The sequence below is a fragment of the Rhipicephalus microplus genome, chromosome X (genome assembly GCF_043290135.1).
Source record: "Rhipicephalus microplus isolate Deutch F79 chromosome X, USDA_Rmic, whole genome shotgun sequence".
NCBI classification, from domain to species: domain Eukaryota; kingdom Metazoa; phylum Arthropoda; class Arachnida; order Ixodida; family Ixodidae; genus Rhipicephalus; species Rhipicephalus microplus.
Genome location: NC_134710.1, coordinates 145,363,985 through 145,387,213, shown reverse-complemented (window position 1 = coordinate 145,387,213; position 23,229 = coordinate 145,363,985). Strand labels below are relative to the sequence as shown.

The 23,229-nt window shown below is 44.1% G+C and overlaps 1 pseudogene; it reads left to right on the top strand.

Moving 5' to 3' along the window:
• The first annotated feature begins 871 nt into the window (after window positions 1-871).
• Window positions 872-6,122, top strand: LOC142775114 (uncharacterized; annotated as a pseudogene).
• Window positions 6,123-23,229: the final 17,107 nt, after the last annotated feature.

The window sequence follows — 23,229 nt, the reverse complement described above, 5'->3', positions numbered from 1 at the left end:
AACGGCCTACCCCAGCAGACTTTCGGTGCGCCACTTCCGGTAATGCTTCTTCAATGGTCCCGGTGATGTTTTCGTGGTGTGCACTGAAAAAAATTGCGCGTATTTACGGACAGAAAAGCGGAAATAGTGTCCAGGAAATAAACACACCCCACCCCTTCGCCAACATCAAGATAACAGCACACGTTCAAGAATCACATGCTTCACCACTTCGGAAATATCATGAATACAGCTCACGTTTACGAATAATGTTTCCCTGAGTAATGCAAAAAAAACAAGTGTCTCCTCCGTCAACAAAAAATTAGATGAAAGTAATCATTTGCAACACGGATTACCTCCAGAAAGTTATACTAATGTTGCCGTAGCATACCATCACATCCATCGCCGCGACGTGTTCTGCACCGCTTTTATTCTACGAAACTGTATTTGTTACCAAAGGGTGGTTTAATCGGGCATCGCGGAAAGAGGAAGCATTCGAACGTGGCAGGTGCCCCGCCATCGTAACTCAAATGTCGGCTGTCACTACTCTAGTCACTAGCCCGACTACCCTCCTCAAAGGCCAGTACGCACACACAAAACGGGACCCGGCTGGCGTTGCTTTTTTATCTGGTCTGCATCTTGGAGGTGAATGCCTAACTTCTCATTTACTCGCCGTTTGGGTTACAGCTCGTGCCACTAATTATCTGTGTCATGTAGTACCTACACAATATCTCAGATTAGGCCGCTTCGAATGAAGTCGAGGCCATAGGCACCCTGCAATGCAGTTTACGAGATGTGATGGTAGCGCCAGAACACACAGCCTAGCGAGTAGACGCCGCAAAACCGGACTTGCACGTGCATATCATTTTCTTTCTTAGTTGTCAGCTGAGGGGTCATGGCTGAATATGTAAGCACTCAAGAAACGTTCTTTGAAAACGTGCCAAAAGGGAACTGACACTTCAGCGTGTCACTGTGTTCAGCGAGCGTTTCATTTTCTTAGCATCCCTGGCGGTCGGTACCAACAATGCTGAGGCGGCCCAAAAAGCGTCGTTGCGCCCTCTGGTTCCCTGTCGGGTGCCTATGAACGCAGTGCTTCTTTGTCGATGTCGTTTTCGCGTGGCTTGTATCATGCTTCTTCTGAGATGGAGTGCGTACTGAGAGCAGAAAATACAGCATTTACGGAAATGGCAGATTGATTGTGTTGGTCGTGTTTACATTTAGAGCGGGACATTTTCACTGCGCTCTGATTACATGTACACAGCAGTTGCATTAACCTATGCCGACAATGTTCGGGCTTGTCAGCACCGTAGTGCCGCCGTGTAATGTATGTGCCTCTCTTTATGCTGGTGGCGTTAGGTGAGCCTCTGTTTACGGTGCCGGTACGCCGCTGCGCCGCAGGACGAGACGACATCTACCGTGAAATCTTAGCGCGCTGCAGCCTATACCGGCATGTTCTCCCCGTCGGACCGAAGTTCATCTCCTCCGCGTTGTCTAATAAAAGGTGGCTGGCAGCAGGTAGCACCGAGGTGCGAGCAGCCAGAGAGAACTTTTAACTCAAAAAATCTAAAACAGCATGTGAATTATTCCCGAAAGCTCGAAACCGTGACTCATAAAACGCGATCTAAAAAATATTGAAAAGAATCTGTGCTTCGTCTGCCGCGGTGGTATAGTAGTTACGGTGGTCGGCTGCTGACCCGAAGGCCACGCGTTCGATGCCGGCCGTGGTATTCGCGTTATGATGGACGGGCAGTGGTAGAGGCCCGTGCACTGTGCAATATCAGTGCACTATAAAGATGACTACATGGTAAAAATTTCCTTACCCCTCCACAACGGCGTCCTTCATAATGATATCGTGATTTTGGGACGTAAAATCCCAGGAATTATTTTTTTAAATCTGTTAATCTCCAATTTGGTTAGTACACAATTTTCTGTGTGGAGCAATTGTAGAATTTTAAGTACATGAAGAATAGGGTTCATATGGGATTTTTTTTTTTCATAGAGAGATAACATTTAGTGAAATACGATAGTTCGTATTAGCTGATTATCAGAGTTTTCTTTCTGTAGGCAAAGAGTAATTTGATATGTATACAGCGCGAAATAATCTTTATAGCTGGTGAAAAAGTTAGGTTTTTCGTACATGTTTGGTTGTAAATTTAGCATTGAGATGGTCCTAGGTACGAACTATGGTAAATAACACATTTAGTATTAACCTACATTGGTTACTGCCAGAGAAGGTCATCAAACCGCTTATTTTGAGAGATAAAAACTTTTTTGATGTGGTTGCTGGACTCCGTGCTTGCCCGTGTTTATACCTTGAAGTAATGCGTCCTAGTGGTAAGTACTAGCTGCACAGACATGAGGAACATTTAGACAACATAAGAATTTCGTCCGTGCCTACTTTGACAGTTTTCTATCCAGTACTAGCCTGCATGAGTAAACAGAAAATCCAAACCGTACTACGGTGCATTTAACCACATGCAGCTATCTTCTGACAGTTCGAATAGTGTGCTTATGCAACACTGGTAAGTGACACCAATACTTGCAAGAACTTTTTACCTGTCCGATAAGATTTGGAAGTGGCAAGAACACCACATTTTAAAAAAAGGATCTATCGATATCAGAAGAAAAGGATATGTTTTTGTTATGAACCAATACAGCAGTATTGATGTGACAATGCCTGCTATTTAAATGACAATGCAGTGCTACCTGCCGTTGAGTATTTGCAGCAAAGTTTAGACGCACGGATGAAAAAAAGGAATATGAAGACACTGCTAACTAATTATGTTTATTAAAGCCTCTGCAGATTATATGGCTGATGTTATCTCAAGTTAAAGACTGCTGGTCAAAGATTGGAAAAGTGAAAAAAATGTTTAAACCATAGCGGGGCACTTATGAAGGTAGGTAATTCTTTTAGGGTGAAGCTTCATTAAAAAGTTGTGTTCTTGCTCTTCAGTTCTGTTTCTAGTTTGCAGAGGAGAGCTACTTAATATTTTTGATGGCACTTCCACCTTAAAAGGACAGAGTTAATACCTTAATGTTGGTAATGAAATAGAATCAATTCATTTTTTTAACTTAAAAACAGAGTTGATACCTTAATACTGTGACTGAAATAGAATCAATAATTTTTTTTCAATTGTAAACAAACCATACAACTTATTTCAGCAGAAGCTTTTACATTCACCAAATGTATGATTTTTTACACACTCTCAAGTCTATGTGCTTTGGTCATTACTAGCTTATAAATAGTAAAGTGGTTTACATGATAGGTTGCAATAGTGCCACTTTTGTATACTAAACTGAAAAGCTCTTATTCTTTTCAGAGAGAACTGAAATATTATAGGGCAAGTAATTGGCTCAGGTGATTAGTGTCAAGATTGTTTTGAAGCTCATATACACTTACTTTTATATTTTGTTCCATATATTTGATTTAACACATTCGTTATAAACATACTGTTTTTTAAGTTCTGTTAGTGTTATACCTGAGATATAATTCTTATTCAAAGTGCAGCAGAGGGCACAGAAATAACTAAATATTGTGTTTTTACACATTCTCAAGGACTAAATCCAAATACAATACAGTGAATCTGATGATTTGTGGAGATCGGTTTCATGTGAAAGATTCAATGGCAAGCTGTCTTGGCTGCATTTTTTTTACACCTTGAGTCAATTGTTATTAAGTTGTTATATATTATTGTGTAAACTTAGGAGCTGTCAGCATATCATGGGCTTACCAGATATATCAATAGCACTGATGCCTCAGGAGTAGCTGATGGTACAATAGTATGCCGGGACTCACATCTGTGCTTATTAGAGCACAAACTTTAGGTTTATCAAAATCAAGTGCATGCCACGGTGCCATAATGTGCATATCATAATTTCTGCCAGGTGAAACTGCGCTTCATTGTGGCTTGTTGAGTCATATATGAGACATATATATTGTTTATTGCATTGTTTTAAGGTGGTAGGCCACCTTCAAAAATCATTTTTTTTTCGCAAAATAAAATTTTAGGGTTTTTTTTTGCACGCCCAAACATTCACATATATGTTGAAACAAAAATTATCCTCCTAGCGTGATTAGTTTGCGAGTTACAGCAAGTTTTCTATACCCTATGCTCCTATAGCAAAACCGAAACCACATTTCCAACTGTGGTTTCGGCTTCGAAAAAAAATGCTTTGAAAAGCAAGTGTTATTTCGTCTATAATAATGCTATTCAAAATGCTTTAATTGTCACTGTTATATAAGATGATGTCATTAAATGCAACTTTGTGTTTAAAAGTCTTCGTTAATCTTTAACAACAGCCACAAGGAACGCACGATGCTCGTCGGAATTTTTGTTGTTTGCCTTGGTCAGGCACGATGGTCAAGCTACGTCAGGCTTCGTTCTGCATTTGTTCCACGTGTCAACGCTACTAGGGCTGTATCCTTAGGCCACCTGTACCATATTACGACCAGCATGATGAAGTGCAGAAGACGAGGAAGCGCAAGTTTGCTGGAAATCGCTACACGACGACGAGGCTGCCTACTGACACAGACGCCGGTATTTCGGTGACCGCGAAGAAGCTTGGGGACATAAACAAGGCGTACCAGGCTCCACTAGAGAATTCTGCGCTCAAAGGGAACAGGATAATAGACATTCGTATTCTTTCTTCAGTGTTTTCATCGCTGGTATGTTCCGAATGCATGAACACAACACTGAAGCTCGAGGAACGATCTCACCAAGGGATATGCTTGGCTTGTGCGGTCGTGTGTACCGACTGTGGGTTCAAGCGCCCATTTCATACGTCGAGAAAGGTGGGTCGTGCCAATGAGAACAATTTACGTCTGGTTTACGCGATGCGCCAGTTAGGAAAAGGGCACTCTGGTGCGGAAACTTTTTCCCAAGTGATGAACATGCCTGCTCCTCCACGTCACTCCATCTACGACAAATTGTCATCTCGGCTTTCTGCAGCGGCAGGAGAAGTGGCGTCGAAGTCGATGACTGATGCTGCTGTGGAAGTTCGTCGTGTCGTGGGGAGTGCCGAGTGTGGTGTTTTAGGTGATGCTACGTCGCAGAAGCGTGGCCATTCATCTTTGAACAGTTGTGTGTCTGTAATTTCTGTTGACACAGGAAAAAGTAATTGATGTTGAGACCCTTTCTAGTTCGTGTAAGTCTTGTAAAACCAAAAGCAAGTTGAGGCAAGGTAGCGCTTCGTACCAGGAATGGAAGGCAAACCACACTTCCTGTCAAGCAAACCATGAAGGAAGTGCTGGCAGTATGGAGACGGTTGGTCTATACCGAATATTTGAAAGGTCGAAAGGCAAAAGAGATTTGAAGTACCTGCAGTACTACGGCGATGGTGATCCCAAGAGCTATGCCGCTGTCAAAGGCATGTATGGAAAGGGCAGTGTGCAGAAACTGGAATGTATTAGGCATGTCCAGAAGCGCGTTGGCTGCTGCCTCAGAACACTGAAAAAGACTGTGTGTGGACTCGGTGGTAAGGGAAAGCTCACTGATGCCCTCATTCACCGCCTGCAAAACCACTATGTCATCGCCATAAGGGCTAATGTGGGGAACCTTTCTGCAATGAAAAAGGCTACCCTTGCCAGTCTTTTTCATTGCAGCTCTACCGACAAGCAGCCGAGACATGACCTGTGTCCACTTGGACCGAAAAGCTGGTGCGGATACCAAAGGGTCGAAGCACTCGACCAAGGGAAATATGTACACAAAGGAGGACTTCCAAATGATGTGCTCAACAATGTTAAAACTGTCTACAGGGATCTGTGCTCTGATGAACTTCTAATGAAGTGCCTTCTTGGAAAGACTCAAAATGCTAATGAGTGTTTCAATGGTCTAATATGGCAGCGGGCACCCAAAGTGGTCTACGTAAGCTTGCCTACAGTAATATTTGCCTTGCATGATGCTTTGGCACACTTTAATAATGGCAGTGTAAGCACTCTAGATATCCTGAGGCAAGCTGGCATAGAACCAGGGTACCACACGACGAAAGCTTGCATCGCCAGGGATCACCTGTGCATGCAGAACGCTAAACGCAAGTCAGCGGATGGGACAAAACAGGCCAGGAAGAAAAGACGAGCAGCCACCCAAACAAAAGGAGACAATAATGTTTCCGCAGAAGGGCCCAGCTATGAATCTGGTGCATTTTAAGCCTGCATGCGAAGATTGTGACCCTTTTTACAAGCTCAGAAATCTTTGTTTACGTTTTTCTGAAAACAATAATTTGCTCCAAATGTTGCGACGCAATCTTTCATAACGTATTTTTCAGCGCATACTTTGAACTGAAATTTTACACAATGGCATACAACATATATATCTGTGCAGTGAATTAGAATAAAAGATATCGATTGAAGATTTTTCAGTTCACAGCTGAATTCTCCAACAGGCTCAGTCTAAATTAGCTCTTTTTCCTCGTTTTTTTGTTTTTTTAGCATTACTTTTTTGATATTTACTGCATAATATTTATTCTAGTTCACTGCATAGGATCAGCCATTAGTTACACAAATGTCAAAGCTTTACTGAATAAAGCCACCCATTAGTCACTCATCACAGCTGGCGTGGCTAGCACTTTTTTATGCAATTTTTGACAAAGATTGCCTCCCAATAAATAAATATTCAGTATTTTGCACTTCAAATAGCTGGGTAAATTAAATAAGACATGCTGGTTTAGAGGAAAAAGTTATTTCGACGCTGCCTGCCCTTAAAAAAATTTTGTTTTTGAGTGGCCTACCACCTTAAACAAGGATAGCCAACATTGCACACACACTCGGCATTGCTTCAATACGATGCCTGATTAGTCTTTTCTGGAGCATTTACAAACACTAGTGCGGCTATGTACACCACCTGGAATTCCAAGGTTCAAATGCAGCCGCAACTGATATTTACTGTATCTTTTCATTGAAATTTTTCACTTGTTGTGAAACTGCTATTATTGGCAACAGATGTACTCTTGTACTGTCTCCTTAATACTTACTCAGAGATTTCCAACGTGCATTCTTGCTGTATCTGAGTTAACATAGGCAGTGAATCACATGTGGGTCATATCCACATCCCACAGACAGTAGTGTGCAGGTATTCACACACGTGACTGATGAAAAAACGTTTGATATTGTGTTAGACAAGCATGTCACATTATTTATGTCACGAGGTCATGACACAGCAGTTACAGTGTCATACTATTTATTCTCTTATAGGCGCTGCTTCTATTGTTCTTGGGCCAGCTGTCACTTCTCATGCCAGTGCCACTATGACTGCTCATGCCACAAGCACCTTGGTGACCTGATGTTGTAGGAATTTGTGTCACCGCATCACCAGCAAATTATCAAGCGCCATCATTTTTGCTGCATCCTCCACTGCCAATTCTGGATGGTTCAGCGTTCAGTCCAGCAGCATAGAACAGTGATAGGTGATAAAGCAGCTCATAAGCACACCCATATCTTTGTTGCATGAGACTATAGTATACAGTCAAGATTTCATACTCATTGTTAATGTTCTTCCACGTTAGTGAGTGTGAAACAAACCTATACCATGTACATGATGTTTACTTTGTTGTCATTAACTAGTTTAAAATTTTCTTTCGACATCACACATTTAAAACATAGTCTTTGAAAGGTGACCTTCAAGACCCGGAGTTGTAATGTCTGCGCTGAATTTTACACTGGTAATCTCGAGCCGTAGTGAGTGCAACATTTAGTGCTGGCAACCTAGCAAGAGTATTGTAAACATCGCTGGCACATTACTGTGTTTGACAGCATACCAAATTAGTCAGCTAAAGCACAAAAATTTATAACAGCACCCATTAGGGCATCAAAATTTTCGTTTGTAATTTTACTTTACTTCAGTGGGATGAGTGGTGGTGCCATAAAGGAGTTTGTATAAAATTTCAGCAACTATACCTTGATTTTGAGAGCGCATGCTTAGGCCACTTTTCACCTGGTAAGATCAGACCCATCATTCCCAACTTGTATAACAATTAAGAAGTTTAATCTGTGATGAGTAGCAGCTTTCCTGTTGCAAGGCAAGGCCTCTAGCTGGAAGTTCGTAACATCATTTTCAAATATGAGTGCGGCTTTCGTAAGTCTTTTCACGTGACACTAGACTTGCTGGCCTTTTTGACTGTATACATTTGTTACTTGGCACGGGCTCTCAGGTTGACGCATTGCTTCCATATTTTTCTACAGTTCTTGATAGGGTTTCTCGCTACATATTTTACTAACACAGCAAAACATTCCTCTGAATGTACTCACTTGGGTTAAAGACTTTCTTTTGTGCATACCTTCATTTACATCTGTTAATAATGACAACTTTTCTTCTGCTTATGTGACATTTGCTGTATTCCAAGGAAGTGTGCTCAGTGGATGCCTGTAGCCAGAGGGGTGTCCAAAGAGTTTGCCCCCCCCCTCCGAGTTCACATGTTGTGGGTTGTCCTACTAAGCATAAGTAATGAAGAAAGTCATTTTTCATGGCCATCAACATGTGCCCCCCCCCCCCTCTGAAAAACATTCCTGGCTACTGGGCTGTCTCTATATGAGCTCGTTATTTCTTCTAGTTCTTCGTTTGTTTTTACCTTGCATTTTCTGCATGTGTATGAAACACAGGGTGTTTCAAGAAATGTGTCTAATATTTTTTTTAATTAGAGAAAGGAGGTACTTGCGTGCTAGTTGTCGCATTGTCTTTCCTGTGACAAAAGGAATCTTCAGATAGGCACAAACATTGATTGTGGTAGTAATTCTAGCAATTAAGACAATTACCTTTTTTTACCAGTGGTAGCAGCTGGTCGAGTCAAATGGGCAAATTCAAGTTCTTTCTACGAAAAGTCTATAGCCACTTTGAAATTTTGGAAAGCAGCCACTGATAATCACCATGGAGTGATGCAATCTGCCTAATTTAGCTGCCTAAACAAAATCGATGCACCAGGCAGCACATCTACCATTTATTTCGGCAATGCCCTCAATGATGACATTGTTTCTCTAGTCGTTACCAACCATCAATTTGGACAGTTTGCTTTGTGTCCGCTTATGGACGCTCACTTAATCTTCTCCCCCAATGCAAAAGAAACAGTGTCACCATGGAGGGCATTGTCGAAGTGAATGGTAGATGCACTGTTCGGTGCGTCGGTTTCGGTTTCGCCAGCTAAATTGAGCAGAATGCATTGCTCTGCGTTGATTACCTGTGGCGGCTTTTCCTGAATTTTAGACTAGCTATGGACTTTTTGTAGAAAGGGGTTCAATACGCTCATTCGACCCGACTGGCTATTACCACTGGTTAAATAGATAATTGTGTTAATTTCTATAATTACTGCTGTAAATTATGTTTGTACCTACCGTTTCTTATTTTTCTGGCTTTCAGGAAAGCACCCTGCTCCCTGAGACCCAAAGCATGTCTAATGAATACAGAAGCGAAAAAAAACTTTTAAATAAAGAACTGGTAGCCAAGGCGATGGTCTCGTTTATGTTGTGCATTAGGGATAATTGTGTACTGCATACTTTTTAACGGCTTGATGGCTCATCTGGGAGTCATCATCAGTGGCGTAGTCAGGAAGGCAGGAAGAGCTGCTTAACCCCCCCCCCCCCCTCCCAGCACAGTCCAGGTATTTTTTATCCTAAAGCCGTAGATCGTCCTTTTATTGTGACCAGTTCGTGACCGCCTAGTTTATCGATGACTCAGCAGAAGGCGCTAGTGTGAGTGACAGACAGACGGATTCACGGTTACCAATAAAACCCTCTGAAGCTTTGCCCCACACATCATCATTCACTTCGTAGATATGCTGTGATTTTTTTTTAGTTCTGCATGTGCATACCTACATGCACACATACAAACACGCAAGAATGTACATAACGTATGACCGAAGCCACCTTCCCCTCACATACCACCCCCACACGAAAAATATTATTTTGCTACGCTACTGCTCTCCACACTCTAGCGATATTCATTGTAGCGCACCTCTGTTGGCAATGGAATGCAGATGATAGCCCCAATCTAATTTCAATTGCTCCGCATCAAGCTTGCTGTGTGTACCCCAGGTCTGTGGAAGTCTGTTGAAGACTGCTTTTGCGTGTGCTTGATGCCGCTTGAGTCAAGTAGATGTAAATCTGGTGGATATACATAATTTCAAAAAAAAAATACTTCTACAATTTAAAATATAATACCCTTTAGTAACTTCACCTATATAGAGGTAGTACATAGAGCTTCAAAATGCATATTTTTTGTCCGACCACTATGGCAGGCTTTTTGATGTTGAATACAGAGCTTTTCCCAAAAAAGTGAAATGCACGATTCTTTAGACTATCTGCTAAACTTCAGAGCATAAATTATTTTTAATTTGTAGCACGTCAAAAATGTCACCAGTACATATCTTATTTGTGTCCGTGGAATTCTCCATGCTACCAGGAGAAAATCCCAAACCTGATAACATTGTTAAATATTTCTCGTGGGAAAAGCTGTCGAAGAATTTATATACTCAAGTAAATCATTATTTTTAGTTAGATCACTGCATTACCTTGCTGGAAATGCCATTTATTGAGCGCATTACAAAACGACTTTTCAAAAAAAATTGTTGTTTGATGACTTTTAGCTCAGTCGGTGCAATAATTCAGACTCTCATAACTAGGGAGCAAAATTTTCGGCAACGGAAATAAGTGACCAGGACGAGTTTCAAACTTGAGAAATGTGAAAATGTTTTCCGCCATATTCATGATGGTCGAAAAAATGCTTCGTCATTTTGCATGGAATAACCCTAATCATTGTATTGTTTAATACATTGAATTACTCCTTTGCTCCTTTTGCCTTAACTAATATTCTTAGCCAATATTTTGGTGTGTTTACGAAGTTGTTTGTGCTTTCAGCCATTTCATTCTGTATGATATGTATTATTATTTATTATGTGTGATCACTTATTTTTGTGCTGCAAGCCAGTGGCTTTAACGAGGCCTATTAGAAGTCTTGTAATGAACAAATTAATTGTGCTCGCACTGTCTTTTGCTCTGTACTCGCCTGGTGTGGTTGTACTGACAAAATGTGTTTCCTCTTTTTTAGAAAAGAAGTCTGCACAATACTGTTTCAATAAGAAAACTACACAGGTGCTTCGAGTATCTGAAAGTTATGATATTCCTTCTTCGTATTTTAAATTCTAGATACAAAGCCGCCAAAATGAAATAAATTTTCGGACAATTTTCGTTCACACAATTTGTAGCATATCTGTACTGTATTGTGTTTTATGATCATGGGAAAATAAAGTTCGATTTCAATGAATAGGTAACTTGTCCTTGTTGGTTTTTAAAGATTTAAATTCACTTCATAATTTCTTTAGCATGTGCAAGTGCAGTCAAAAGTTCCCAGTTGATGCTGCGACAGGATTAGTTGGAATAGTGGTCTGAAAAATTTTGAATGACCTTGTACTTGCAGAAGAAATATCTGCTGATTATGTATGCCTCATGTGTAATCTAATAGAAACACGTTTGTTTTTTACGGACATGTAGCAATAGTATTATAAATAATGTGTAAGAAATTACTCTATGGAGCAGGGATTGTTCCGTAGCAGCCGTTACTTTATTTCATCATTGCAGAGATATCCGTGAAAGCTGAATGAGCTCTACGTTCTATGTGTTCTACGTGATCTCTGGTGTACTATTTTCTTTTGACGGAAGTGGTTGCCAGCATGTTACCTACGCCTTTTTACGTAATCAAGGAAAAATATTTTTTGCAGTGCATGTTTGAGTATGCTGCTCTATTATTTCTGGCGCATTCTTTAGGATGTACTTGGTGCCACGTCTAGCGGTCACATGAAGGGGCTCAATGTAGTGCATGGCAGGTGCAGGTGGGGCCACTGCTGGAGGTAACACGGCTCGCGTGGCTGACGGGCGCCGCACAAAATATCTGCCATGGTGTTCCAATGAGCGCCGCCCCGTCCTCCGTGTTACCTCTGGCAGTGGCCGCGCCTGCAGGAGAAGCTTGTCAGCGAACTTAATTAGGACAGTTGGTCCTGCATGTCGATGTGGATGCGCTTTGAGGACGCGGACAGAGAATTGACAGCACACACCTGTGTTTTCTTTTTCCGCGTCTTCAAAGCGCACCCACATCGTCGACATGCAAGAGAAGAGTTGCCCGATTCATAGTGAAGTTGTTCAATTCAGCTTTTCGACTAGAACAGAAAACCTTTCTTTTGTCGAACCCCGGACATATTTGTATTTTCGTCTAAGCACACAACCTCTAGATAAAACGCTTATTTTTGCGCATGTGTCACGCCGGGCACTCTCTAGATCATCGGCGTTCGGAATTTCTCGCGATCCGAAATGTTCGTGTGACCGAGAAAATCTAAAATGTACTGGTTATGTGATGACATCCACTGGGGCTTGGTCAAGCGAACTATTATGGTTTACTCACGAGTAAGCTATTCGTGAATCAAACTTTCAATTTGAACCCACCTGAGCCATATTCACACCGAAAGCTAAATGAGCTAGAATGCAGGGATATTGACTAGCGACAGAAAGACAGGCGATTAAGCATTAGCTCGCACAAATGAGTGCCCACTCGCGGGCGTCGCTTTAAAAAATCAAATGCAACGACAAAGAAACATGGACGACGTACACAGGGCGGCAATTCATGTAGAGCATGGCTAGTTTGTGCCCCACGTGTTTTCAAACAGCACGCATCGTTATTATCGTTCAAACTATACGAGAAACACCTTCGCGATACATTTTTCAGTGTTGGCTTTCACGTTTTGTTACCCATTGCACACGTCAGTACACGTATCTGCCATGAGTAGGAGACGACAGCGACTGATGTGTTCCCGGTAACCGGGACCTTCGACTACTCTAAAGCCCCAGTATCGTCTCTGTGCCATTAGTGTGCGCTGAGCTTGCCTTTAATGAAGTGGGAAAAACAAGCCTACGCACCCTTAACGGGAATCCAGTTTTCTCTCGTTTTGACTAGCATATCAAATTAGTTCAGGCTTGCAGACTGCATCCTGGCATGATAAAGCTGTGACCGAGTTGCGAGCGCTTCATCGGAATAATTCTATCTGCATAAAATATCGGAACATAAGCAGCCACGGCCAACGACAAATGCTAAAACCACGCAAGAACAAGCTATACTACGTGTTCTGTGGCTAAACCGGATGTTTCTTGGAGTGGTTTTCTGGTGAACGCACAATGTTGCCAGAGACCGGCAGGCTCTGGCGAAACTGTCTATAGACTGTCTACGTGCTGTCTGAATACTGGAACACAGCCAGAATTTTCTGTGGAGCGCTATCTCTGAAGTTGAGAAATTTACCGCCAACTCAGGTATTCAATGCCCACAAAAAAAAAAGTCTTAGTTCATACGGATCCGGGCCCCATATGCGAGAAAGCAGCAACAACCACACATAGAGGTACACCTAAACGGCTGGTCATTAAAAGAAGTGAGAACGCTGTTCATATTAGGTCTGTGGATACATGACGAAGGCAGGGTCGGTCACGCCTTAGCCAAATTGAGGAAAACCACGACAAGCGAAGCGCGCATGATCTACCGAGTCACCATAAATAAGAAAGGTTTCAAAGAAGCAAAAACGAACAGGCTTGTGCGGGTTTTTGTCATAAGCCACGGGAAATATGGCCTCCCATTCCGGAAACGATCAAGCAGAGAGACTGACCAGGTAAACGCTTTAATACGCACAGCATACAAAACGGCCCTAGGACTGCCACACAATACAAGCACTGAAAAATTTAAGACCTGGGCATCCATAACACATTTGAAGAGCACGCAACGTCAGTGATTCTCGCACAGCGGGAACTGCTAGGCTCAACAGAACAAGTCAAAGCCGTATCACTAAAGCTGGAGTACCCGCTTAGGCCACAATATTTAAGAGATCAGACACTTTTTCTACCCCATGAAGTCATAGAACACATAATGACTTCTCGCATTCCCAAAAACATGAGTGTCAAATATCACAAGGGCCAGAGCTTTGCAAAGGCAGTTCGGACACCATCGAGACGTGTCCTACACTGTCAAATACACTGTCGTAACGACAAATCAATTCAGTACAATCACAGAAACTGTATGAATTGCCTCAGTTAGCACTATAGTTAACTATAGTCAGCACGGCAGAGTAGGCAGCCATAGCATTGGCCATACGAGATGCCGAATACACGACCCGAGACGCCCTAGTTATCTCGGACTTGCAGTCAGCTGGCGCAAATACCTGACTGGAGTTCAATCAAAAGCTACAGCTTGTTACGTTTGATCTGGCAATTCGTCTGGGCAGACGCCAATGTGCGTAAGCCGGTCTGCTAGGGATGCTTTCAACCCCATCAGCGCCCAGACTGCAAGACGCTGTCCTGTAGAGGTTCCAGGTAGTGATCGGGTCTCAATGAAAGTTTCGCGAGACAAACCTTTTGTTGAACGGGTTCGAACAGCGTGGGACGGCGCCACTGCGGCTGGTCTCATTAAGTCAACCTCTCGACTCGGCTATTGTCGTCACCGACGCGAAATCGTAACAAAAGCACCATCAGTCCTGAAGCGTGGGAAGACGTCAATGAAGCCGTCCCCAGGATTGAGCGTTTGGACTGCCATGTTCGAGAGAGTTCTGGAAGCCTCTACCTGAAAGCAGCCATGGACCGCTGCTGACGTTCGTGTCAGCGGCCATATCCCCGGAAGAGCACAACCTTCCCTCTCCAGACTCTACCGGCTCACCCTGTGGTGCCTTCAAGGCGTGGGCCGGGTGCGTCATTGTGTGGTGTCCTCGTGCTACCATTGGACCTTTTCGCCCAGCCGAGTGGACCAATATCTGCACCCTTTCTGGTGAATGAACCACTGAGACTGTGTCACCTAATTTGTGTCGAGAGTGCTCACCGCCTTTTTTGGACCTGTGTGTAAGGAGACGGCTGGCTATAAAAGCTGAAGCATTTTTGTAAATAAGAGCTGAATCATGAGCTGAATCATGGGCTGAATCTTTGTACATAGCTGATTCTCTGCTGAACCTCTGTACAGTTCTGTCTTTCAACTATCATGTAAATAAACCTTCGTTCTACCTCTCTTACGAACGCGTCTCCTCACTGGCGAAGATCAGCTATGCGGACGACGGCGGTGAGCCAGCTACCCTAAAGAGAAACCGCCGTGCCTACCATCAACCTCAGATCCTTAACAAGCTAAAATTTTAAGAACACACTTTGAATAACCCCACTTTGTCATTTGGTGTCCAGCGTACGCGGGGCTAGAAGGTAATGAGTGGGCCGATGGTATAGCTCGTGTAATTCGTATCTGAGTACCGATAGTGACTCTCGAAGAACATCTAGTCAGCTCGCGCCACATCCTGGAGACACAAAGAAAACAAAAGCAAAAGTTCAGCCAACCACACCCTAAACTTCATATCAGGCAGGCTAGGGACTGGCACTGCAGGTTACAAACAAACACCTATGCCAATCTACTGATTATCAACGAAATTCACCTAACGCAGTACCCCGACACATGTCCGTGGTGTTTGGAGCGGCCATCTGTTTACCCCCATAATGTGAACGTGTAGACTCAGGCCACCCAAAATTAATTCACCCTTATTAAGGAGAAATCCATTTGAGAGGTAGCGGGAGGTCTGCCTTGCGAGCAAGGATCGAGAGAGCCAAGTTGCTCGGCTCGATCAGGCTCAGTAAGATGCAAATGCTAGTGGGGCCCTAGACTATGGGAATCACCCACATTCACCCTGATTCCCTCTAGTACAATACGGTTTCTTCTACTACCACCACCACTACTACTACTACTACTACTACTATTACTACTACCACTACTACTACTACTGCTGCTGCTGCAAGGTGAGCGTCAGCTCGCCATTACCGTGTGAGGAAAATGCTGCATTGCAAAGGTCCTAAGAAGGAACGCCCGCACACCTCTCCAGTCTAGTAAATCATTTTATTCGAACAGATAATAGAATGACAAAAACGACCGATCATAGCATAATCAGCGGCCACTCATTCGGTCCAGCAAGTCTCAGCTCCTGCATCTTTTCCACAATCCACAAAATTATCCACATTCGCGCTTTACGGCACAGCTGTTGTACTGCGGAACAGGTCAGCTCATGTCTGTAAAGGAGTCGGAGATGCCTGACAACCAATGCTCTGGTTATCTTGAACCGCAAGGACGGACCACGGATGCCCATCCTGATATTGGATCTCAAGGGGCTGTCTGGCGTGGATACTACGTAGCTCGATGGTACTGGAATGATTAGCCTGGGCGCTACGGATCTGGGTGCCCATGGTAGTGGCAACCTTCAGGGCCCACGATTTGCGGGACGGCGTTTGGCTGGTCTGGTCCTGAGAGGCCTGGGTGCAGCTAGGCCAGTTGGCACTGTTGAGAATGGTCTCTCGAAAGGCAGCCTGAGCTCCGACAGCATTGGTTGGCTGGTTCGAACAGAGAATTCTGTGCTGGGCCTTTGGCTGCTTGGGAGGCGCGTAATTCTCTGGAGGGCCATTTTGAAAGAGTAAGCAGTAATAAAGGCGTCGCTCCACAGGCCTCAAACCATGCACTTGCCGGAAGACCGGGGACACAGGTGGTTCCCGTGCTTCGTACGTTGCAGGGGTCCCCGCTTCCCATATTTCTTCTGGCTCCAGTGACAACGACCGTGAAGCGCCGGCTACTGGAACCACGTATTGCTTCTACACATCCTCCCATCTTACCGGCAATGTCGACGACCGGTCAGGGCATGTCTCTAGGTGACTGATGAGCAGACTCTTCATGGACGGCACGAGATGTTCTGCGTTAAACAAGCAAGGCCTAGGACATGGGCGGCCGACTGCTCTCCTGCACTTGGACACGTAGCATTGGTTGGCTGGTTGGAACAGAGAATTCTGTGCTGGGCCTTTGGCTGCTCGGGAGGCACGTAATGCTCTGGAGGGCCATTTTGAAAGAGTGAGCAGTAATAAAGGCGTCGCTCCACAGGCCTCAAACCATGCACTTGCCGGAAGACCGGGGAAACAGGTGGTTCCCGTGCTTCGTACGTTGCAGGGGTCCCCGCTTCCCATATTTCTTCTGGTTCCAGTGACAACGGCCGTGAAGCGCCGGCTACTGGAACCACGTATTGCTTCTACACATCCTCCCATCTTACCGGCAATGTCGACGACCGGTCAGGGCATGTCTCTAGGTGACTGATGAGCAGGCTCTTCATGGACGGCACGAGATGTTCTGCGTTAAACAAGCAAGGCCTAGGACATGAGCGGCCGACTGTTCTCCTGCACTTGGACACGTAGCATTGGTTGGCTGGTTGGAACAGAGAATTCTGTGCTGGGCCTATGGCTGCTTGGGAGGCGCGTAATGCTCTGGAGGGCCATTTTGAAAGAGTGAGCAGTAATAAAGGCGTCGCTCCACAGGCATCAAACCATGCACTTGCCGGAAGACCGGGGACACAGGTAGTTCCCGTGCTTCGTACGTTGCAGGGGTCCCCGCTTCCGATATTTCTTCTGGTTCCAGTGACAACGGCCGTGAAGCGCCGGCTACTGAAACCACGTATTGATTCTGCACATCCTCCCATCTTATCGGCAATGTCGTCGACCGGTCAGGGCATGTCTCTAGGTAACTGATGAGCAGGCTCTTCATGGACGGCACGAGATGTTCTGCGTTAAACAAGCAAGGCCTAGGACATGGGCGGCCGCTGTTCTTGTTGTTCTCCTATTGTTAGTGGTGCATACCCACTGTGGGGGATCGGCCAAGAATCGAGTGGTTTTAAAATTTACTGTTCAGATTCGGAATGATGGAGGTATAACAGAAAGATTATCGATAGCCTAGGCAAGTGTGGTGCTTAATGGAATGCATACAAATATTTACATAAACGAATTTATTCTTAGAATAGAGCAATAATCTGATTTTACACATATGCAATTATGTGGACATGTTAGGATAATAAAACTGGTTAATGTTAATTAGTCAACCTATTAGTTTCATGAATATAGTCCCAGACGGCCGCGCATACTGTCCCATTAGAGAAACCATAAATGGAAGCTCCAAAAGACAAAATGACAGGCAGAGATAAGTTCATACCAATACCACGCAAAGGTATTTCTAATAGGGTTTTTCGTAATGTGTTAAACCGCCTGCAGGTCAAAAAGAAATGGCCTATTGTTTCCAGTTCATCACAGAATGCGCACAGTGGCGAATTACTGCTCTCCTGCACTTGGACACGTGGATGTCAATCCCAGTCGGCTTGACTTTGTGGTGCGGGTTGTTAGAGGAGTGCGCCTGGACGTCAGCGCTCCGCCGCCGACAGTTTTCGCTATGCCGCCAACGCCAGCTGATGGGCGTGCCGCCGCCGCCGATGTGTTTTTTCGGACGCGCCGATTAAATTTTCTTTTTTTAGTAAACCTGGCTTTATTTGGCAGTTCATTATGTCACCAGTAAGTTATCGGTCCCTTCTTAATTATTCCCGCATCGCAATCATTTTGCCTGCCGGTTACAGTTAAATAACTGGATCAGAAAACTGTATGAAGCAACTCGCACAGCAAGTTGCGTTAGTGATGTACTGTTTCAAACACTGTTGCGAAAAATTGGCATATAAATTTAGTTAATCGAAGATAGAAAACAGGCGAAGTGAGGCGCAGATTGCTTGGTTTGATTGTCTGGCGAGGGCATGACAAAGCGGAGGAAACGCAAGCATTACGTACTTCCACACTTCAGTGTTTTATCCGCATGCATTCATGTTCTGGGCAGTATTCACACAAGTTTATGGTGATCCTAATCTCGCCCAATGGTAGACCTTGCTGAACCTGCCAACTTAATCGATTGTTTGATAGAGCATACTTCATCTGTTGTGTTGAACTTTTTTTCTCTCTCTTCATTAAAGGGTGTGTTCTAATTCCTTAATGGAATTTTTTCTAAATACGCATGCCACAAACAGCTGGCTCTTGCTCGTTTATAACTAACTGCTTTCATACGCATTCAGTTCAGCTCAGTTCATTACATTAAAGGTGTCCCTTTCTTGGAGGGGCATTACATAAAGGGGCTACTACATTAACTAGCGCCGATCTTCCCCTTTGAACTGTAAATGTTCCTTCACTCGCTTTCACGGACGGTCGCATTGATTGTTATTCCAATACGGACTTTCAACGCCTTTTATTCATACATGTTGTGTGAAAGGGAGTACGTAGACTCGATCGTCAGCCAGAATATGTTGGTATATAGTCCTCGCCAAACACCGCCTTTGGCGCTGGTACCAACCTAGCTGTATTCGCTTAATTATAGTCAGCTTGAAAGTAACTTGAAATTAACGTTTATTTTGAGTCCAACACTACCTTCCTACGTTATTAGAGTACTGAACAAGTTTTACAGTGAAAGCTGTTATGAGATCACAACTCGGGACACGCGCAGTTGTCCGCCGCCGCCGTCTGTAACCACATCGCATAAAATTAAAAAAAAAAAACAGTCTAGAACCATTACACAGTACGGCTTGAACCCGGGTCCACTGGATGCCTGCCCAGTATTCTCCCACCGAGCCACACCGGTTTTTGGGACTTTTTGGCAAAGTTGATTGATGTAGGGAAAGCAATCGCGTTAGTACGACTTATAAAGCGTTTTCAAACAGCGAAAGAACAACCAGTCGTCGCACAATGCGAATAGCGTAAGGAGTGGGTCGTCCAGTGCTCCAACCCTTTACAAGATATTGTTCTTGTTCAGCTATTAACTGTGGCACATACCCACTTCAGGCATAATTCCTCATCGTCGTCAGCCATTGCATGAACAATTGGCACAAAATTCCTTGCAAGTGTTATCGGATACCACGCTTCTCAGATAAATGACAAAGAATAGCATAGCGAATGCCGGCCTACTTAGAAGTGTGGCAGTTTGGGCTAGTTGGTATGACATGGCGATAGTTATAGCGTGAAAACAGAATGACGACAAAGAGACAAGAAGGACACGAGCGCTAACTTCACACTGAGTTTATTGCGCAGAGCGCGAAAACATATAAAGGAGACAGTAAACCATGTGACAAAAACCATGGGGCACAAAGAGTAATGCATGAGTAAGGAAAAAAAAGCACAGGAACCGGCAAAGAAAAGTCTATAAGAAAGCGATACAGAAAAGTAAAAGTCACATTGTTTACTGTATCCTCTAAATGTTTTCGCGTTTTGCGCAATAAACTTAGTAGGAAGTTAGCGCTCGTGTCCTTCTTGTCTATTTGTCGTCGTTCGGTTCTCTCGCTATAACTATCGCCAGGCTACTAGCCTAAAATTTTTATTATTAAGAACGTAGTGGGTATCAAACAAGCGTGATCGCAGCAGATTCCGCTCTTCTAGCTTTAGCTGTCACTGTGCTGCGCCTGCCGCGCAGGCCTGGCGTTTTTTCTGATCCAGTTATTTAAGCAGGCGAATCGATTGCGATGCGTTTACTAGAGGGCAGAATAAAGAAAGGACCAACAATTTACTAGTGACACAATAAACTGCCGAAGAAAGCCAGGTTTACTAAAAAAATCGACGTGCCCAAAAAAACACATTGGCGGCGGCGGCGCGCCAACCAGTTGGCGTCGGCGGCGTAGCGAAAACTGTTGGCGGCGGCACGCCGACGTCTCGGCGCACACCTCTACCTGTCCACACTATGTCTTTTTGGCCATTGGCCGCTAGGCGGCGACTCTGCTCAGTCTTTGCGTCGAGTAGCGCCACCAACAGCGAGCAATCAAACGAGAGCAGGGATACAGTGGCTAGAATATAAAAAGTGTAAAGACCGCGCCGCCTGCGCTGACGCTCTCCACCGATGCCTCGACCGGCGCTGTCTAGGTGGCGCTGGTTGTAGCTTACACGTTGCTCGCTCGGCGGCTCGTTGCAGCTTCGCTACCATGTCAAGGCTGATTTGTGGCTGATATGGTTTTGTTTGTACCGTAAATTTTATGTGCCTCTATTATATTGCAGGGCGTAAGTGCATCATATATAAATGAACTTCGCGCAGATATTATCAAACATTATCACCGTATGGTGTGACCATACCCATAGCATCATAAGTGAAGCTTTACATCAATCGCAAACATCGCGGCCAGCTAAACTTGCCACTGCTAGCGATCGTTCCTTGGTGCTAAGAAATGTAACCGATTAACATTTTGTGGGGATTGCCATTTCGCAAGGTTAAAAGCAAGCTCAAGAAGCACAATATGCTACTGTGACATTGATATCAATTTCTTTAATGTTGTTATACTTAACATTTTGCATGAGATAGTTTTTAAGAACTTAATTATTCTTGCGTATTCACAGTGGAAATATTTTTCGATTAACAACTGCACAGAAAATTAGACAGCGTTTTACTTCTCTTACAAATTTTATTTGAAGTTGGGGGCATCATAGTAGGGAACAAGGCTAGAACACTAGTGTGATGCACATCACATCGTTTTTCGAAGCTTGAGGTGCTTTGATCTTTCTCTTGCAGAACTTCTCTGTTTGTTTAGAGATTTCGTGAAGAAGTGAAGCCGTGTGAGAACATAAAACTTGATTTTGTTGCTCGTCAGATCTTGTTTGTGTGAGTCACACCCTACGGATGGTACGGTCTGCATTGAATTAAGAAGTTCAACTATAGTGTCCCTTTGGAGCTTATTATAACTGAACCACAATCTAAATGTGTCCTCCAGTGCCTCCACAAATAAAAATAGCTCAGGTGACGGGAACAAGAGCCCTCCAACATCACAGAATGCTGTGAATGACGCAAGGTCCTTATCTGCGTTCTCGAGGGATGTGAGCAGCTGCTCAAAACAGTCCCGGCATTTCGTTGCCATAACTTTCTTCCGCACCACATAGCCAGCCAAATAGTACACCAGTCGCGCGTCACTGACTTGCACAGGATACACATGGTCAGAAAGGACAGTCGATGCCTGTAGTACACTTGAAGCTTCGTCCAGGTTTCCATTGTCCAGTAAATTGTCGACATGGTTGGCCACTTAATCAGTTCCAACTAATGACAAAAGTGTGCCACCTGCACAATTGCCCGTGTCTGGTGCTTTTATCAATTTGTAAAAGCTAAGGGAATTCACGGCAGTAAGGAACTGGGTCGATGTGGGATGATCGTTGCATCCGGATAACTGACGAATTGTCCCAAATAGCTTTTCGATTGGATTTTGGCTGAGGCGTGAAGTCAACGAATATTTGTACTGCACTTCCTCTGACAGGCATGTTAAAAGTTCCAAAGTGCCTTGCAGAGTTACTCTTAGATCTTCTGCAGTGCTAGCAGACAAAAAGCCTGCCTTCGTAGGTCCGGTGCAGGCTTCCCAGTGGTCTAAGTATGCTAGAACACCCTGCAGTACTCATTCCTGTTCAGAATTTTTTCTCAGTGCCGTTGAAGGCACTCTGGATGTCATCACAACAATTAGCTTTTCCATGAAGCGAACAAATTGTTCTGTCGCTTCTCTATCGAACGTGACTTTGAGATTGCTTCTTTGTATAAGAGAAGCCCGCGTGTAACCTCAAGGCTGAAGAGATGAAATGCATAATTAACTTTCATTTTTTCGAAGTTGTTGGGGTTCAAGTCCACTTCTGTAATCTTCGGCATAGCTTTCAACGTTGTAGCACACTTGTCCAAGTCGTGAGCTATCCTGATTGGCCTAACATCAACGTGCCCATCTGGTGTTTTATAGCCATTTTTGATGAAGCCGTTCCTGATGCACTTTACTAAATGCGGAAAGTCAGACAGAAAGAAAAGCCGCCTCTTGACCTCAGTTGAATGAGGTGCTGAAGGCTTGATAGCTGATGCCGAACCAGATATGCCAAATCGATGCCACATTGCACGGTTCCAAGATGCTCCATCCGATGTCAAATAGTCTACCCTGAGGCCAGCATTCTCTGCCAGGATAACTGCTTCTAAAATGATTTTGGAAAGCAGTGGGGCTTTCACGTTGCCTCTAGATGCAAATACACCCAAGATTTGGTGCCATGAACCTGACAAAGGTTGAAACATTATCACAAGATCATGATCACATGGAACGCTTTTGTCAGCCTCGGGAGTGAAAAAACCAAGGTCTACAAATCTATCAACTTTTCCACTTCCCCGCTGAACACCAAAGTTTTCTGCAAGTTTCATTTCGTCAACGATCAGTCCACCATGACGTTCAAAGTCTCCCATATTAGCAGTCTTCTTAGAAATGCCCGAGAGGACACATTTATTAAAACCAAAGCGCGTGTCGTACTTCTTCATGAATGCTCTGAGGCATGTACGATTGGGTAGCACAAAAATTTCCTCCCTACGCAGATGCTCATAAAGTCGTAGGCTCTTTATGTGCATGATGACACACTCCAACATCCACTCCGGGTTGTAGCGCATGCCATTTCGGGAC